Source organism: Epinephelus moara, chromosome 24, assembly GCF_006386435.1.
Source record: "Epinephelus moara isolate mb chromosome 24, YSFRI_EMoa_1.0, whole genome shotgun sequence".
Classification (NCBI taxonomy): Eukaryota; Metazoa; Chordata; class Actinopteri; order Perciformes; family Serranidae; genus Epinephelus; species Epinephelus moara.
The window spans coordinates 13,602,272-13,622,101 of NC_065529.1; the positions used below are offsets into that span (position 1 = coordinate 13,602,272).

At 40.2% G+C, this 19,830-nt stretch overlaps 1 protein-coding gene across 5 annotated transcripts in view; it reads left to right on the forward strand.

Annotated features, from left to right (window-relative positions):
- The first annotated feature begins 6,744 nt into the window (after positions 1–6,744).
- The window catches only part of LOC126386278 (transcription factor SOX-13-like), a 55,277-nt gene continuing 42,191 nt past the window's right edge, over positions 6,745–19,830 (forward strand). For all 5 annotated transcript variants that reach the window (XM_050038513.1, XM_050038515.1, XM_050038518.1 and 2 more), the window contains exon 1: positions 6,745–7,130. The gene's annotated coding sequence lies outside the window, so the exon portion shown is untranslated. The remainder of the gene's footprint in view (positions 7,131–19,830) is intronic.

The window sequence follows — 19,830 nt, forward strand, 5'->3', positions numbered from 1 at the left end:
AAAGCGTAAGAAAAGAGAAAAGTGGAAAAAAAGGAAAGGGTACAAGAGAAAAGGGTAGATGGAGAGAAAAAAAGGAGAAGTGTAGAAAAGGGTTTTGTAATCTCGGTATAGTGGTGTTGTGCCGTCTCCATGGCGACAGGCACAAAGGCCCGTGGTTGGCCATTGATGGCTAATTGTATTCTTCACAGCTCTTTTGTTAATTGTTGTCTGCCCAGCTCCCACTTCCTGCTGGGCCACGGCACAAAGCCACGAACAGGAGGGATTAGAAATGGCACATCAGCTCCCCCAATGCACCGCAGAGCTCTCTCTACCTCCATCTCTCCCTCTCTTTCATTCTCTCTCCTCCTCTCTTTGTCCCTCTTTCTTTCTCTATCTCTCTCCGTCCCCATAGAGCCGCGCCTCCTTTTATCTTCTCCTCACCGTGTGCACTCCCATGACCTCGCCGATTCTTTCTTTCTTTCCCTTTATTTCTGCCTTGATATGAGGTCTTCACTTCTTCACTCACATTTTTGTGACGTTCTGTCAGCTTGTTTTTCTGCTCTGCCTCCTTCACTGCCAGCGTTATTCACAGACACAGATAAGACCAGCTTACTGTACAACATGCACACACTAATGCAGATTAAAACTGCAGATACACTTAAAAGTAATGTATATCTTTTAATCTCAGTTGGGCTTTTTCATCACTAAGCCAATGTTTTCCACTACTGAAAACTTTACGCAGAGCTTCATGCAAACACTGATGTATGATCGAGAACTTTTCCTACTCACGAGCAAGGTACAGTACTTACACTTTGCAGCCGTGTTAAGAAACTGTTTAGAGACAAGGTGGTGTCTGTGGTAAGAAAACTGTTTGTGTATGAAAAGAAATCTGATAAAGAGTCAAACTACACCAAATTACTATTCTATACTCCTCTGTCCTCTGACAGCAGACAGACCAAACATCAATGACAACAACTACTGTTTGATCAGATATATTAAAGCACAACACAAGCCATCACAGTGAATAGAACGAAGCAGAGGAAACGGCCATGTTCGCCAAAATGTTCCGTCAACTCAACCAAAGACTGTTGAAGTTTACTGTATGAACCACTGTGTGCTGTTTCCTATGACCACTGTTGGGGGATGGGATATGCTCGGAAAACAGCGCATCTTCAGTGGTGACCTCAAGGTGTATAGAAGATGTACAGGAACAGGGAATACACCCTCCTCCTGCACCTCTCCACTCTTTGTCACTGGTGAAGATTCTCAGTCATCCAGGTCATGGTAATCACAAGTCATAGGCAACTGGACTTGCTTGAGTTTCTTGAAGACGTTTCACCTCTCAGTTCTGGACTAAACGGAAGAAGCCTCTTGGATGAGAGGTGAAATGTCTTCAAGAAACTCAAGCAAGTCCAGTTGCCTATGATATAGCACTATGATCCCCTCTCTGTCCTAAGCCCCTCCCACCAGATGACCGTGGGCATATGCACATGCTTCATACAGTTACCTAGTGTTCTCCAAACATTAATTTATTTAATCTTATTTCATTGTAGAATTACCCACAGTGCATCTGCTCAGCCTCTCCTTGCTTGGCTCTCTTTCTGTTTATCAAACCACAAATAAGACAAAAATTAGCGAGCAAGCCACCCTGCCTTACACCCCGCTGATGTGGACTGCTGGAGAAGAGCAGGCAGCAGTTTAGGAGATGGATCTACTGTCAGTGGCATTAGTAGCTCAAATTTATCCAGCGCAAACCTCCCAGCACAGGGTGTCACAGTGCGCTTGTGGCCAGAGGGGCCAACCTGTGTAACGGCAGCAACAGAAAGTTTGGTGATCCAGTGAAAGTGCGGGCAGTCCATGCCCCTGTAGCTGGGGTTTGCGCTAGCTGGATTCAGGTTGCTGCATCCACTGACTGGGGGTCTGTCTCTGAAGCTGCTACCCGCTCTCCATCCAGCGAGGTGGTCTGTAACAGCGGCGAGTGAGGCGGATGGCACACTGTGATTCAAGGCTCCAGCTAACATTAGCTAAATAAACGTGAACTTTAAGCCACAGACGTGAGCCTTTAGCTCCAGTTGGCAGAAGGCTAACTATTAGCAACATTTTCTCTCCATCTTCAAAACGCTTCACTGATATTGTTACATGTTTTATTGCGTTCATTGTCAAACTGTCTTTTAAACTCACCCTCTGATAAGTCCGTCTTCCTTCTCTGGGTTGCCTTGCAGTGTAGGCAGTTGTTACCAATGCTGGAACATTAACTTTCTCTGCAGGATTCTCCGCCATTGAATTAGGCTTTCACTGAAGGGACATGCACATGCATCTGCATCTGCAGAACAGCCAATACCAGCGCTCTCTCTCTGAAATGACCCGTGATTGACTGAAATCTCCTGTCACAGCCGTGATTTTCTACAGCCTGAAAACAGTTAAGAGGAGTTGCAGACGTCTTGTTTTCTCTCAGTCGATTTGAATTACCATATGCTCTAAGTTTATCATGGGACTTTAACCCAATTAAACCAAAATGAACCAGCCTACTCCAGCTTTAATTACAACCAGTGAATCTGAGGATGAATTTCCTGTTTCGGCGCAACCTTCTGGCAGAGCTGTGATTAAAGGTGCCAATATTCTCCATCAGAACATGCCTGTCAGATCGTCAAACAGCTCCTACCAATACTTTCTTGCGTCCTAATTGGAGGGGCTGCATCTGCATTTCTGTTACTTTCCAAAATCCACAATCTGACATTCATGCTCACTTCACACAGCGGTTGGCTAGGTGTGTGGAGGTGAGAAAGTAAGTAGAGTTTGAACTTACCCCTTCAGCTCCTTTTTCATTCATCACACCACTATTTCTGTGACTTTTTGTGTGAACAACTGAGTGCAACACTATGAGTGCCTTTCACGAAAGGCTGTCTGAAAATGTGTTATCCTCATGTTGAATTGATTTTTGCATCTCACCCCTCTCACTGATGGCTGGCTTTTCACTGCACCTTGGAGCGTGGCCGTTTGGAACGGCTATAAACACATTTGCCTTCCAACATAGTTGGACAACAGTACTATGAATTACCAACTTGTTTTCTAGCTTTATCTATCCCTAACACTGCACTTTTGTTCATCTTTTACCTGCAGGTTAGAATCGTCCGTCCACAACAAACACTGATGCACAGTGTGCATACAGTAACTGATGGGCTGAATGAGTTAAACTCTTCAGCACTCTTATGATAAATCCTTCACTGACTGAACACATTAAAAACACTAGTGTGGACATAAAATGTAATTCAAACCACATTTTCTAATTTATCCACAGTTGTGTTTACAAAAGGCCATTTAAAACTGTGGAAATTAATTTCTAAATTTGTCTTCCTATGTTCCAAAGAGCCTGTCATTTTCAAGGATACAGCATATAAAGTATGAAATGAAAGATGAAGGCATCCAGGATATTTTCATTTGATGTAACAGTGCAGCCATTAAAAACATGATTCTGGGTATGAATGTGTCGTTCAGAGTAAGCATCTGGAAAAAAAAAAAAAGCAGAATCCAAACAGAGTATTCAGTGTACTTCATGCACTGCTGTTGCGTGTGTGCATAAATCTACTTTTATAGGGAATTTAAAAAATAAATGAAGTGATTTAAGGTTCATTGCACCCAAATTACACAAACAAGTTGTTTCCACACACGCTGGAAGTTTTGGACTATTTTTTGCCAGAACATCAATACAGTGGAAAAGAAATGTGACACTCAAAGCAAAGAATTTTGGAAACAAACGGTTGCTCTGGATAAAACTTTTCTTTCAAATGTTTTTGTAAGGAAAAGATAATTGGTATTTTTTGTACCCAGGTCACAAAACAATTTGAAGTTTTTACTGGAATGAGGCATTGCTGTTGAGTTTGTCAAATGTCATTTATTTTGTTACTTTAAGCAGCAGAAATGAAATTCAATTAATCCCTCAGGTATCTGGGTGGCGGCAGATGTTGGTAAAAAATATGACACACAAAACCAAAACTCTCTGCAGAGAATACAAACCACTATGGGCAAACTGGAAACTTTTTTTTTTTTTAGTTTAGTAGAACAGAGCCATTAAGAGGTTAATTATTTATATGAGATTAACTAATAAATTGAATGATCTCCTAATTGGTGATCTACTAATCATTTAAGGCATTTATTAAGTAAAAATACCAAACATTTGTTAATTTCAGCTTCTTAACAAGATGCACTGCTTTTCTCTGTTGTATCATTATTAACAGCATTTTTGTCGAGTCTGTTGGTCAGGCAAAATAAGGGACTGTACTAAAGTTACACAGGAGAGTGGCTGAACTTTATGTTTTCATTAAAGAAAAATAAAATAAATAATCATTTTTTCTTTGGACCCAACCCTTGAATGAAGAAAACACAGCAAAACCCTCCCATCAGTATATTAAAAACATATAAGGGAGTTGGAACAATATCTTTAACAATAAATAACTTAAAGAAGAAAAGAAAATTAATTTAAGGTGATGATATACAAGAGCTAGATACTCTCATTTGACACATTAGGGAATATTTTATATGCAAAACAAATCTTTGAGAGCCTTATCTTAGTCAAAGTGCACAGGTTTTAATCACCCAGGGACTGCAAACATGCGAGCTGAGCTGATCATTGTCCTAACTTTCCAAACTGTAAACAACCACTGTCAACGTATTTCATCTCACTGGACGAATTAGTGGCAGCATGTGATGTCTTATGTGACACATTTAACTTGCTGCAATTCTGCTGTCTGTTAAGATGCAGAGCAAATGAGAGAGTTTACAGGCTAGTGAGAAAATGGCCTCCTTGTTACAGATTCAATAACTGATATGACCCATATGTTTGGTGTTTGTTCCTATTAGTTGCTTATTTGATTGTCATGGGAAAATAAACGCCTGGTCCTGAGACATGATTGTTGTCCCCTGGTATAGACATTTTTATGACCTGTGGTGGACATGATAGCATCTTTTTGGCTTTTTCAAGTACATCAGATTTAGAGCAAAGGAAACACTTTGCACATCTATTAAAAAAGACAGGTGCGTTGGAGAGAGAAGATCAAAAAGTTGCAAAAGAACTCCTGCACACTGTCTAACTTGCAATAAATAATTTATTTATGACGTTTCATCAGGCAATGAAGGTCAGGTTTGCCTGATGAAGGTCTAGTACTGAAACGTCATAAATAAATTATTTATTGCAAGTTAGACAGTGTGCAGGAGTTCTTTTGCAAGTACATCAGACTACCCTCTCTTCAGCAAAAATAAAAATGATTATGACCACCAATCCCCCCTCTAATAATTTATGTACAGTCCCCAAGACATCTGAGGCATCACCTTTGGTACTTGACATTTTATGAACTGAACAACTAATCGAATAGTGAAAAAAATTAAGTTCTGAGTTTAGAGTCAGAAGTAATTTAATTTTTTTAGTATCAGTACCCTATTTCAGTTTGTGATCAGCGCTTACAAATTTGTCTCCTTCTGAAAAGATGCAATTTTGGCACAATCTCTTTAATATCCTAACACTTATTATCAAACTGTTTTTACACACGAAAACAGAAGTAATTTCTGTGACACTGAAACCGATTCTGAAGGACTAGTTTACCAAGTCATCTACAAATGGCATTTTGCAGAGGCAGCTGTATACGCTTACACAAATGGTTTCATTTATTCTCACGTTTAACTGCAATCTTGAAATGTCAGGTTTATTCTCGACATTTCAATGTTATTCACATTTCTAATTAATTCTCAAAATGGTATTTCAGGTGAATTTTTTCGACACTTCGGCTTTATTATTGCCATTTTGACTTTGTACTCGAAATTTTGACTTTATTGTTGATGTTTCGACTTTATTCTCAAAATGTTTTTTCCAAACATATCAACTTTATCATTGATTAAGACTTTATTCTTAAAATAGTATTTCAATTTTATTCCTATATTTCGTCTTTATTCTCGACATATTGACTTTATCATTGATATTGTGACTTTATTTTCATAATGGTATTTCAACTTTCTTCTCAACATTTCGACTTTGTCATTGATATTTCGACTTTACTCTCAAAATTCCAACTTCATCATTGATATTAAGACTTTATTTTCAAAATAGTATTTCAATTTTATTCACATTTCGACTTTACTCTCAAAATTTCAACTTTATCGTTGATATCTCGAATTTATTCTTATAATGGTATTTCAGTTTTATTTACGACATTTTGACTTAAGTCTTAACATTCCAACCTTATTTTTGATATTTTTACTTTATTCTCGACATTTGAACTTTATTTTAAAAATGGTATTTCAACTTTATTCACTAAACTAAGCCTTAATTTCCAAAATAGTTCAACTGTATTATTGATATTTCAACTTAACTCTTGACATTTTGACTTTATTCTAAAAATGGTTTATCAACTTTTTTCGCACCATTTTGACCTTTGTCATGACATTTTGATGTTATTCTCATAATGAAAACAAAAAACGTCTCTATTTTTGCCTCCACGTTTGGCCCTAATCCTCTCCCATACAATCGAACTGAGCTAAACTAAAGTGAACATTTCTGTGAATAGATATTGGATTGGATATGGATCCAAAGGAGGAAAAGAGGCTGTCAATTGATCAGGACTAACCCATCAATAGCGATCGATAGTCCGACCGATTTGTGTATAACTGCAACAAGCCGCCAGTGACGGATAATCGTTCGGGTTTATTTCCCCTCCCTCCCTCTGTGTCCCCTCCGCCACCACCTGGAAATCAGTCCCTCTCCCTTTAAGTGGGAGGTGAGCGGCAGGGCGCTGCGGACGGTGAATGTTGGAAACCCAGAGCAGTGGATAGACACAAAGTCACCGGGACTGAGTGAGTGAGTGAGAGGGTGAGTGAGTGAGAGCAGCGCTGCGCTCTCTGTCTCCAAAACATTTACGCACCGCAGCAGTATTCCGCCCCTCTCTCTCTCTTTACTCCCCGCCGTCCTCTTAACACCAACATCCACCACCGACCGGCTCTCTCCACTCTGAAGGACCGGGGGCAGGGAAGTCAGCACACGTACCGAGCAGCCTCCGTCCCAAACCACCGTGCTTTGAATGCAGTGAGGAATTAAAGCGGGAGAGGAAGAGGAGGAGGACGGAAGTTTTTTTTTCTCGTGGCGAGCTCAGGGCGCACCGGGACTGGTGAGTGAAGGCTTGATCACACATCGGCGAAATGTAACAACTAATCTTTGTCATGAACTAACCCTGTAGATGTGAGGAAGCTGCGCACATTACAACTCACTCAAAGTCTCAGTGTCACGCAGCCTTTGCGTTCAAAACTTCTCTTGAATTTCAGGTGTGGATCTGTGAGAGTGTGAACCATCTAGCAGCTTAAAAGGGACATGGTTGGGCAATCACCCCATGCATTAACTCCCAACTTCCAAAAACTTCTATTTCAGCTTTCCTCTGTAATAAAACAAACACATGGTCCAGTTTATTCTAAGTTGTACCCACTTCTCTCCACTCTGCTCTCTCCGTGACATCTTTATGTCTCCTTCTCTGAATGTGCCACACAGGAGATTCTTCCGACTGGCAGTGTACAGTTACCTAGTAGGGGGAGATGATGGTGATGATGATGATGATGTCAGTCCTGTTGGCAGATGCAAATGAGCAGATATCAGCAGGTTCACTGAGAATAGGTACAGACGGCAACATTGTTCCAAAGCTTTTAACACCCTCTTTTTTTGTTCTCCAGCTGATTCACTGAAGTTTAGGAAGAAGAGTTAGAACTTTATCAAGTGTCGGAGGGATGTGAGGTCGTCTCAGTGAGAGGGAGCACTTACTGTCATTTATCAGTTGTCAGGTTAGTGTGTCGTTTATGTAAGGCTCATGCTGCACAGAGTAGTCATAGTTTACATAGTTTACATGCAGTATGTGAAGCATGGGGATATTGTAGGTCAGTGGTGCTTTGGGTCGTACACATGGGTGCTTTGAAAGCATTCAGGGGTCCGCTGCATCTGACAGGGGTCACACATAAGGGTGTGATGTTGATCACATACTAAAGCTGTCGATATGCGAAACAGTTGAGGACACCATGAGCGTAAAGTGACCAGCTCAGAGGTGACTTCTCTGCCTCAGCGCAGAGTACAAAGTAAGGAAAAGCCAGTGGGCATTCTGCCACAGTGGGGGTGGAACTGAACAGTGAAGTTGTAGATTTGCGCGAGTGTGCGTGTGCTCGTCTTTACAGTGGCTGGCTGCATACAAAGCTATCCGTCAGTGGGGAGTCCCTGACCTTTCTCTCCGTCAATCTTCTTTCTTTTCCTCACTCGCTCCTCACTCCCATCCTCACACCCCCCACTGCTGCCACCACTCCTTTTCTTTTCTCTCTTTCTCTTTATTTTCAGGCCAGTTAGAAAGACAGTAATGCTGCATCTCTATACTTGCACATGCACACGCTCCCATCATGCTTTTTAGCCTCCACAGCGAGGACAGGATGGAGCAGTGCACATACTGTGGACTATATACCTCTGCTCTAACTCTGACATAAACATGCAGGATAATCTCAGGGAGTGGTTTGGCATTTCACCCTTCACCTCTGCCCCCCCCCCCTTCTTCTGTCTCTTGTAGAGCTTTGTCTTCTCAGGTGAATGAGTTCACGCAGGACAAAAGGTGTTCCAGGCGCTCACTCTTTCTCTGTCTCTGTCACTTAGGTGGAGCGCTGCTATCATGTCTTACATCATAGTTGTGTTTGGCAGACAGGTGTCTGTTAAAATCAGACATCAGGACAACTTAAACTGGTCAACAGTAACCACGGCAACAGCACTTATGCTCCATACTACCTAACCAGTTAACAAACTTTGTCCCACCTTGTGGCTCTCATGTGTTCCTATCACGTTAGAGACACAGAACTCAGCATCCAATATTCCTAAAAAATAAATATCCAGTGACGTCTGAAGGTTGTTGAACAACTCTTAGTGCTATTTTGAAGGTATTTATCAAATCCTCAAAAACCTTTCTCACCTTCTGAATGAGCAAATATTCAGTCCACTGTTTGGTTAGTGGAAAAAAGCTTTTAAACACATTTCCCTGAGTCTTTTTCCAAATACTAAAACGAGAGACAGAAATGACTAATCTCCTGTCTCAATTCGTGCAACATGAACCAAAATGAAAAATCTGTCACAATTATATATGTCACTGTTTCTTTAAAGAAAAAAAAATGACACGGGCATGTGTTACGTCTTGCTACCTGCGCAGGAAACTTTCTCATGCAGATGTTGAGGAGAGTCTCTGAGGATTTTAAATGACCTTTAGAACAGCAGTAATGGTTGTTAAACAACCTTTAGGCTTTTTCAAAGACCTCTGGGTGTTTCTCTTTACGACAATCTGATGGTTAACATTGGGACTTGAAAGTAATGGTGATTAGAGTTAGACCGATAAGTCAGCCAGTCCCATTTATTGGCTGATATCAGCCCACTGCGGATATATCAGTCCAGTCACCAGAAGAAAATGTTAGCATTGTATGTTTCTGCAAAACATGGATACATTACATTTCCATGTGTCATATAACTTCTCTAAAGTGATGTATGTGAGCTGACTCTGTCATCAGGAGATGGAGGGGGATGTTGGACGCCATGACACCTTGGCAACCGCCTGCTAAGCTACAGAGCACTGTGCAAGACTAACAACAAAACGGGTTGTCTTTTAGCAAGTCGTTGCTGTGTTTCCAGCAGCATTTTAGCCATCACACGTGGATGTTTTGTAACAGCCCATTGCTGACAGTGCCACAAAAAGCAGTTGTATTTTACCAAGACATAGCTGTGTCTCCAGCCAACATTGTGACACCAAAAGCGGGTATTTTAAGCCAAAATACTAACTTTTCCTAACCCTAACCAGGTGGTTTTTGTGCCTTAACCTCACCACATGTTAACCACAGCACTGTTGAAATGTAAAGTTTCGACATATTCGTTACACAGTAGGCTTCTGCGGTATCTGTTTTTTCATACCTTAATACCTTCCTGACATTTCACCAGGGTGTATGTTGTATGACGGTGTTAATGTGTGTCGCAACCCCTCAGCCTCTCCGTCTGGGTTTGATAAGCGCCTGTATTTATAGAAATATTGAAAATCATACCGTCAGGATTCCTTAGTACCCCGGTATATTGTGATACCATGATACTGCCTAAGCTTTACACATGATAATAACATGAAAATGTAACGTATCCATGGTTTGCAGAAAATGTATAACACCAACATTTTTTCTGGTGATCGGGTTGGATATATTGGTGTGTGTTTACACTGTAAAACACCCTGATTTGTATGTATATTGGTCACAGTTTAAAAAAAGAAATGTAAAGAATCCATATCAAGATTTGTAGTTTATATTTATGTACACAAATATTCTATCGGCTCATATACCATTATTGTATTTCTGAAATTCCTAAAAAATCAATTTCCGTATTGGTGTTGTTTTTTATAGAGCTTCTCCATCCTCCAGTCATGTTATGATCACGTTAATGCACTCCACAGGATTGTAGTTTAGAAAACCTCTTACCTGTTTTCATACTCACGTTAGACTTTTGACTTTGTTTCCTTGCGTTTTGAATGGTTTGTGCATGTGCTTGTGTGTGTGCATGTGTGTGTGTACCATTTCCTATACATGGGACATCTCCATAAGGGCAGCAGAGCAGACAAAGGTTTTTCCCCCTCTCTCCTCCTGACCTCCTATATCCTCTGGACATTGTTCTCTCAATCCTATTGAACCAGGAGTCCACAGAGAAACATCACAATGGAGAATAATGGTGTGTCTGTATGTGTGTGTGTGTTTGTGTGTGTGCGTGTGTGTACTCCTCAGCCTCTCCTTTAGCGCAGTGTGAGGCCAAGCCAATCACACAGAACAATGCTGGGTTCGGGGAAGCCTTATGATCTCTTTAAATAAAACCCTCTGGCTGTATTGTCTCCTTTGGAAGAATCACAAGAAGTGTGAACATTAAAACACTCAGCTGGTTGACTGGCTGATAAACACGCTGGCAGTCAACAGTTTTATCCTCATGTGACGTCTCGCACAGAAACTTCAGCTTTTCACTTTTTTCACTGCTTATTCAACGACTAAAAAACAGACTTGTTCGTCAACTTTTATCTGAATCTTACAAATATGCTCATATTATGTTATCCTTCGAAATGAATGACTGACTCAGCAGTAGGGCTGCAACTAATGATTGTTTTATTTTTGACAAATCTGCCCATTGTTTTCAAGATTAATCAATTAATTGTTTAGTCTATAAAATTTCAAAAAAGTATTAAAAATACTCATCACAATTTCCCAGAACTCAAAGTGACATCTATAATGTGCTTCTTTTGTCAAACCAACAGTCCAAAACCGACTCTTCATTTACTATCATAAATGCAAAAGAAAAGCAGCAAATTCTCACATTTAAGAAGCTTGAACCAGCAAATAGTTGAAGTACTTGCTTGAAAAATGACTGAAACGATTAATCAATTAATCAAAATAGTTTGGGATTCATTTTCTTTTGATCAACTAATTGATTAATTGCTAATAGTGGTAATAGTAGTGAATAAAAAATTGGCAAAATTATTCATTGAAGCTTTTCATTTGTAGAGTTGAAACGATAATCAGTAGCAATCCTTTTGTTGCTTGCCTGTTTTTGCTGTTGGTTGGACAAAACGTAACACCTGAAGACACCAATTTGAATTCTAAGAAACTGGGCTCGACAATTTTCACTGTTTTCTTACATTTTTTATGCAAACATATTTGACAAATTCATTTTTAATCAGAATAATTGTTAACAATTTTATGAGTGGTTGTGCACATATTTACCATATTGGCAACATTTTAATATTGTGAGGATGATCTTCATCATATCACCCAGCTCTGACTGAGTGCTAAACTCATTATCTTTTCTCTTTCTGAGTTAACCAGGCCACACACACACACACACACACACAGGCTCAGACGACTGTCACACACACACACACTACAAAGGCACATGAATAATATCCAGTTAAGATGTGTAAGCAGTAATAAGCAGTAATTTATCTGTATTTATCTATATCTTTATCTGTAAGTTAAAACAAGTTGAACAGTGTTGTATAGATCCTTTAAAATGGACTAGAATTGACCAAAAAAAAAATCACTTACAATTTAGTTTTTTACTGCACATTGCCTCTTTAGGGACTGTATACTTAAAAGCTGTGTGAGAGCACAGAGAAATGAAAAGGTGTTTGAATTATGCACTACAGTGTGTACTCACCTGGCTTTTTTTTGTCTTGTACAGCAATGTAACATGTTTCTCATTTCTTAAAATCCTTCATTACTTGATACACTTAAATTCTTGTGATTTCACAAATTTAAAAAATACAGAAAATAGAAACAATCCGACAATATTACCATCTGTCAACAGAAAATTCATCTGCAACCATTTTGTCAATCAGTTAAATGTTTCAGTAATTTTTCGAGCAAAAATGGTATTGTAAACAGAACATTTTATTCACTTATTTTAATATGTCACCTTTGGCATGTTTCTTACTGTCCTCTTGTAGTTAACACACAAAAGCATTCAGAAATCCAGAAAATAATTAGCAGTTGCAGTTGTACTTTAAAGCAGCAATGGTCTATTGCTCAGAGATTCGATGGAGGTGATGACATCAGTTTGATGTGAGCTTTTGTGGTGTCAATTATGAATTAATAAGTTTCTTAATTCAGGTCTCTATTCAGGCAGAGGTGACGAAGGTGTTCCTCTTCAACTCTGTGACTTAAAAAGCGGATAAAATGAGATTATTCAAGTTAATTCTTCACTACATCCTTGATAAGTGTGTTATCACAGACAGTTTCTATGCCTCACAGTGTCCTCTTTTGCATTATGTAACAGCCTGCTCTCCTCACGTTAAGCCACTCTGACCCACCAACATGTGCTCTTTAATGATTCTGTACATCAGTATCACAAATACAAAATCCAGAACATTCAGTGAAGTGCTGAGAACTGCTTCTTTTTATAAGAACTGCCTGCTGTGAGAGCTTCTTGGTCACCCTTTAAGTGTCAAGGTGCGAAGTGTCTTCGTTTTTTTTGTTTAACCTTTGAGGCTAACAGGGTGAGAAAGAGCAGGAATTATAAGCAGAGATGTTGAATGTGTTAGGAGAAGGTCTTAGAATTCATCTCTTAAGGTGAAAAGGTTATTTGATTCCTGTTGCCTTATCTTAACATCTCCTCTCAGGACTTTTTTAAAAAGACACTTTCCACCTGTTGCCTTAATAGAGGAAGAAAAAAGATGACTGTAGGAAACACACACATGTGAGCGTGCACACAGTGGCTCCCGCTGGGCGGGTGATAAAGTACAAGACTTAAACTGGTGATGGGCCACTCTCAGAGACACCTAGAGACAACAGCAGCTGCACACACACACACACACAATCCTTCAAGCATCTACACACACACGCCCTGAAGGTAAGATTCCTGTTTCATGTGCAACAACTGTTTTAAAAAACCTCAATAACATGAGGAAGATTGATTTACCTCTCTGCTCACAAGGTTAAATATATGCTTTCATGTGTTTGGTTCTGAGGCAGATGCACTGTTGAAGCATCTGATAAGGTGTGTGTGTGTGCGTGTGCATGTGTGTGTGTGCATATGTGTGTGTGTGACAGCAGCAGTGTAGTATCCACATGTTTAGGTTTGTATTCTATAAAGCTGAAGATTAAACAGGGATTTTGAATGATATTTGTAAGACCTCATTCTGTCCTGCACACGCCGCTGCAAAGTGCATTTATGTTATGCCAGCTGCACTCTGATGTGCACTCACTCGTCCATGAATGCTGTCATAAGCTCATAATAATGCGCTAATAATGCAGGAGCAAAGCCCGCGCTTTCAGCCACGGCAGGCTATTTATCAACGGCTGTAAATCAGTTTTGAAGAAGAAAGAACGGAAGAGTTGTTGAACGCTGCCCTGCGTTTCACATGCCACTTTTAAACACTTTCTAATCCCTAAAAAAGAAAGAAAGAAAAAAAAAACAGCACTAGAGATTTCTTAACTTTTCCTATGTGCGTGTGAACGCCTGTGTGAAATGCAAGTGTTTTCATTCAGCACGCAATGTCATATGCAAGCTCCTACAGGACTAAGGTGTGTTTCATTAAATATAGAGTTGGGAGGGAAGCTTTTGTTGGGGAGTGTGTGTGTTATTTTTTTTTTTATTCTGATGTTTGTTCATAACTACAGGTTTCTTTTGTCTCAGTGTTCCCATTATGTTCGTCACATAACGGCTCTGTATTGTTTAGCACAAGACGTGAATGAGCAGGTTTATGTGAACCAGTAAAGCCTTGTAAAATCTGCCTGTTAATTTAAAGAGACTTAAGAGTTAAAAAGTGAAAGGTTTTTGTGTTAAAATATGATAAATGTAGAGCTTTAATGCCAAAAGTGTGTGGATTATGACAGAAGTAACATAGTTTGACCTTCTGCACAATTACAGGGACAAAAAAAGGCTCAGTTTTCAGTTTCTTTTACAACTTTTTCAGTCCTCACTAGCAGATTTGCATTGCCATCAGAGAAGAGCGCACTGATGTTTGCCGTGACTGAAGATCTTTTTTCCAGCCGATTTGTTTATTCCTGCCCAGATCATGAGAATTCACAAACCCGCTATTGATACATGAACTTGGCAGGCACAAATAAAAACAAACCAGTTTCCTGGTTCATTTACATGACTTTCCCCAGGACTCAAACAACAGCGCTCTGTTTTCATATAACCCTATGTCCAGAGACAGTTTTATTTATAATCAGTGAGATCTAAAGTGACAGTAGGCGATTATGTGCCGCTTTGTAGCTAACGTGTGGTATGTGTGCATCATTTAAACCAGGTGTGCTGTAAAAACTTCTTTGAACTATAATATAACTATGACTATGGTGCGTTTAGGTGTTTGATATCTTTTAGCACCTCATAAGTAGAAAAGTTGTCTCACTACCTCTTCGGCAGTGATGCTGCTTTAAATTCTTTTCCTTTCCTACATGACTTTGTTTCAGTAAAGTGAAATGTGTTTCTGACAGATGTCAGAGAACATAACAGCAGCTTCTCTGCAATCTTATCTTCCACTAACCGCATCTGCTCGATAACTTCTTGAAAATCATGCGCTCACTTTTACGTCCTGTGCAGTGAGACACTGAGATAACTCCGTCCCCGTCATGTGTCCCCTGCCATTCTCAACATCTCAATTTAAATAATGCCATGTCGAACCTGTAAAGTCACCGGGGAAATAAACAGAAAATGCACGGGATACCTCACTGTGTCAGAAAGAAGACAAAAACAAAGCTGACTGATGTAGATATTGTTGCAGTGGTGAAGCCGTAGATGAGGGCTGTACGAGCATATACACTGTCAGTTACATGCCTTAAACTTGTGTTGTTATACCCCCACTGTTTGCTGCTCACTGTTGTTCCTCTGTCAGATAAAGATTTTCCCCCCATGTTTTAATTCTTTTTCACATACAGTATGTTGGTTTTATCATGAGCTGAAGTGTAACACAATTGAAGGAGAAACCTCCCAGATAAATTTCAGTATGTGGCATTTAGCTACTTTATCAGCCTGTCAGCTCCAAAAACAAAGACTCCTGCAGACTGTGTGACGAATGCTGAACTCTCCCCATAAGTTACAAAGCAATATTTTTTCTAGTAGCTTGTGTTTGACAACAAGAGAATCAAATTAAAAAAAGTAGAAATGTTGAAAGTGAATTTTCTTTATTATGATTTTATTAGTTTGCAAGCGTTACTTAGCAGCTCCAATTTGACAACTGGATCACATGATGCACTTTACATTGTTTAACCCTGATGTCATCATTAACTCGAGTGGCTCCTGTTGTTTGTTTGTGCGATCTCCAGAGTTTTACGTAATGACTCGGATTAAACATGACTGTTGTTTTGACCACCAATGCTTTTCTGTCAGCCTGCTTTGCTTTGTCTTAAGCGGAGCAGAGCAAGTCATATTCATCTCTACCTTTTGTGCGGCACCGTATCCCATTGGGTCCTACTGAAAATGCAGATCTTTAAAAAACAGGTCACAAATACACAGTGTCAATCTGAAGTAGTTGAAAGTAATTCACTTAAAGCTACAGTAGGGTAACTTTTACAAAAATAACTTTTTGTAATTTTTGCTGAAATTGTCATTTTGTCCAGACAGATAATCTGTTAAAAAAAAAAAAGCTAAACAGTACACTAAAATATGTTTCTGTAAACATCTGAGGCAAGAAACAGGCAATGCAGAAACAGAATCTTGATTTATATTTGATCAACGCTGCCTAGTTTGACAGTTTGATCGCAGTTCACAAGCTGTGACTGACAACTGCGTTAGAGACTCCTCGGCTCTGATTGGTTGTTTACATTCAGCTGCGGTAGATTCTTGCAAATGCTTTCAGAAGCATTACGAGGAGGAGGAGGATTTTTTTTTAACAGGTCAAGTGTCTCATGTACTACTGTCAGGATTTATTGACAATTTTAGCAATTATGACAAGAGTTATTTTTATAAAATTAGAATAAGAATAACTTTATTCATCCCCAAGGGGAAATTCAATTATCTTCAGCTCATCTATTATATGTCAAAAAATTATAGAGCTTGATGGCTGTTGGTATATAGGATCTCTATATTCTGTATCTCTCTGTCCTGCATCGAAGAGAGAGGAGCTGTTCACCACAGTTTTTTGGTCCATCAAGGTGTTGTGGAGTGGATGATCTGGGTTGTTCATGATGGCCTCGAAAATCTTCAGTGTGCATCTCTCCACCACCTCCTCCAGTGTGTCCAACCTGAAACCAATCACAGAGCCAGCTCTTTTGAAGTTACCAACTACAGCTTTAAGTGACTGAGCGCTGTAGATTTTAACAAACTTTACTCAAACTAAAGGGCTTTTTATATGACTTACCTGTTTAAATGTTATTAAGTTGCAGCCATGTTGACCACGTTGGTTAGGGAAACTAACCATGGTTAACCCCAGGTAGCTGTGGCTGTCGCTGTTTCAGTGTGTTCACAGTTCATAAAAGTTAATTGAAATGTTTTGGTTTCCTAAAAAAGTTTTGTCCAAAGTTTGATTGTACGAAATGACCCTCCCCGTTCATTGCAACCGTACATGGGTGAATTTTCATGTAACTCACCCATTTATGTTTTATTAAGTTATGCATAATTAGGGACAGGCTGCTTTGAGTGACAGGCTGTCTGCCAACACTGTCCTCTGCTTCTCAGTCAGATCAACCCCTCACTTCTCCACAGAGCAGGTTTTTAGAGCGTTTTTGTTGAGGCCAGAAACAGCGCTGTGAGAATGGTGAGCATATATGTTCATGGCCCTGCTTTCATCTTTCTTTCTGCCTCTTCAATTGACTGGCTCTTGACATTGAGTCTGTGCTTTATAAACAACAACAAAAGATTCAATGGATTTTTATTTTTTTGTTCCACCAGTGTTCCTCCTGTGTTTTCCTATTTTCAGACACTATCCAGACATATCTGCTGTGTAGTCAGGTCTGTGAGCCGGGCCTGTGTGTGAAGCCAGGCAGCGTGTCATTACTGCGGTCAGCCGGCAACTTCAGACATGATCTCCAGCTTATTGGAGCTGGTTAAGACCTATGGCACTAAGTTGTTTGTGGCATCAGCAGCTATACTTGTGAAACACACGCACACATACACACACACATACACACACACAAACACACACACACAGCATAGACCTCCTGCGGTTTCTCAATGCTGAGACGAACAGGCCCTCAGCAGAATCACCTGTTGTGCTCCTTACTGCTCAAAGGCGTTTCCATAGTAACACCTCAGAGCCCTGGCCCCTTGGTCTATAAGACCCTCAGCAAACATAGACCCCCACTACCACCGTTACAAACTCCATAAAACACACATGCACGCACACACACACATACGTTGTGCACACGTGGGTGCTCTCAAGAAGCGGCAGTGAATGGAGTGAGGATATAAAGTGTGCCGGGCTAAAGGAGAGAGCACATTGTGAGAGTCGGGCCTCCTTTGTCTGAGCTAGCCTGAAGGAGTAGGGGGTGGAAAGGGAGTGGGGGTGGGGGGGCTTTGTGAAGGAAAAGAAAAAAGTGGCCTTCATACACATCCTTTCTTCCCTTTCTCTTGTTCTATCTCTTTATTGGGAGTGTGTTTTGTCTTCTCCCCCCCCCCCCCTCCTCCTCTCTGATAAATGCCACAGTAGCCTTTCGCTAGCCGCCACAATAGACGACCTGTTTCAGAGAGCGAGAGGGGCAGAGGGAGAGAGAGAGAGAGAGAGAGAGAGAGAGAGAGAGAGAGAGAAAGAGGGATGAGAGGGAGGGAGGCATGAAAAGAAAAAAATGGCTGCTTTTTAACCTGTGCTTCTGAAAAGCAGAAGAATAAAGCAGCCGTGACTAAAGCCAGAGTCCTGTTCTCCTCTCTTTTCTCTCTCCTCGTGTCTTTGTGAAGGGCACAGTTGTGTCATCAGCCTATTTATACATCTTATTTAGAAAGCCTTTGAGAGAGAGACACAGAGAGAGTGGTCAGAGAGGGAGAGAGGCGTATGAAGTGTATCTGAGCAGGATGGAAACATGGCAGACATGTTTAGCATGTAATTGTGACTGAAGACATATAGTCACATAAAGTCAGAACTGTGCTTTGAGATGATATATTTCTGACTACAATGAACAATGATTAACTAGCAGTGACTAAATGTCCTTTGTCTTGTTTTTTTTCTTTACTGTAGAATATTTTCATTAGTGAAATGTATTCAGATCCTTCAATTTGGTGAAAATAGCAATAACAAACTGTAAAATAATCTGTTACAAATATTACATTGAACTTGCACTTAAATAAAAGTAGAGATGTTTCATCAAAATTTACTGAATCAAAAGCATCAAAAGCACTCATAAAGCAGAATGGCCCATTAACATAACACTGTATATACATTATACTACTGAACTGTAATTACTAATGCAGTAACCTGGGCTTTAAAGGACCCCTATATGATTTCCCAAGCTTTACTATAACAGCCAACCACTATTTGCTATGTAAAGATATAGTGGACTGATGGTGTCCTGAGTAGAGAATGAAGTGATACTACCTGTGTGTTGTAATCTGAGCTTTTCTGTTTTTTGTTGTGATGGAGGGTCCGGCCACGCGTGCATGTAAGTGCATGTGAATCTGTGTAGCCCACTGGCTAGCTAACTGCCATTGCTCTGCACTGCGCTCATAAGGTGGTTACCAGTGCCCTCAGGAACACCACTAAGCCTTGCTTCTAATTTCTCCCAGTGGCCACTTGGTGGTATTGCAGCAAAACATCATCTGTGGCTCAAAAGCTATTTTCCGCATAGACCACTGTAAAACAACATTTGTAAAACTGTTGACAGGACACCCCGAACTGCAAGGTCAATTATGACTCAATCTGTTATTAAAGAAAATTGATACATGGAGGTGTGTGTGTACATTATGGTAAATGTACGACCTGCAACAAAGACGCTAATTATCATTACGTACAGATATGTATCACTGAAGCTTCAGTGCCCAAACACAAAACAGTTAAAAAATGTTTTAGCATTATGTGCTAAGCCAGCAATGTTGTTGTCTGGTGTCTTGTTATCATTATACAATGATGCGGTCACTGCTGACAGTGGAACAGCGTCATCGCGCAAGCCACCCTCCGATTCCCTCCAGATTAATAATGTTAGCTCTGCCAGCACTGTTGCTGCTGTTAGCACTGTACGCACTGTTAGCACCACTAGCTGCTAGCGCCACTAGTGCTAGCTTCAGCTAGCAGCCACCTTCATGTTGAGAGCAGTCTGCAGGCAACTTCTGAATCACAGATACGCTCTGATAATATATAGAGCTCCTCTAATGTTGTATTTGGCAAACAAGGGAACCAATTTAATTTTAAATTTGTATACTTC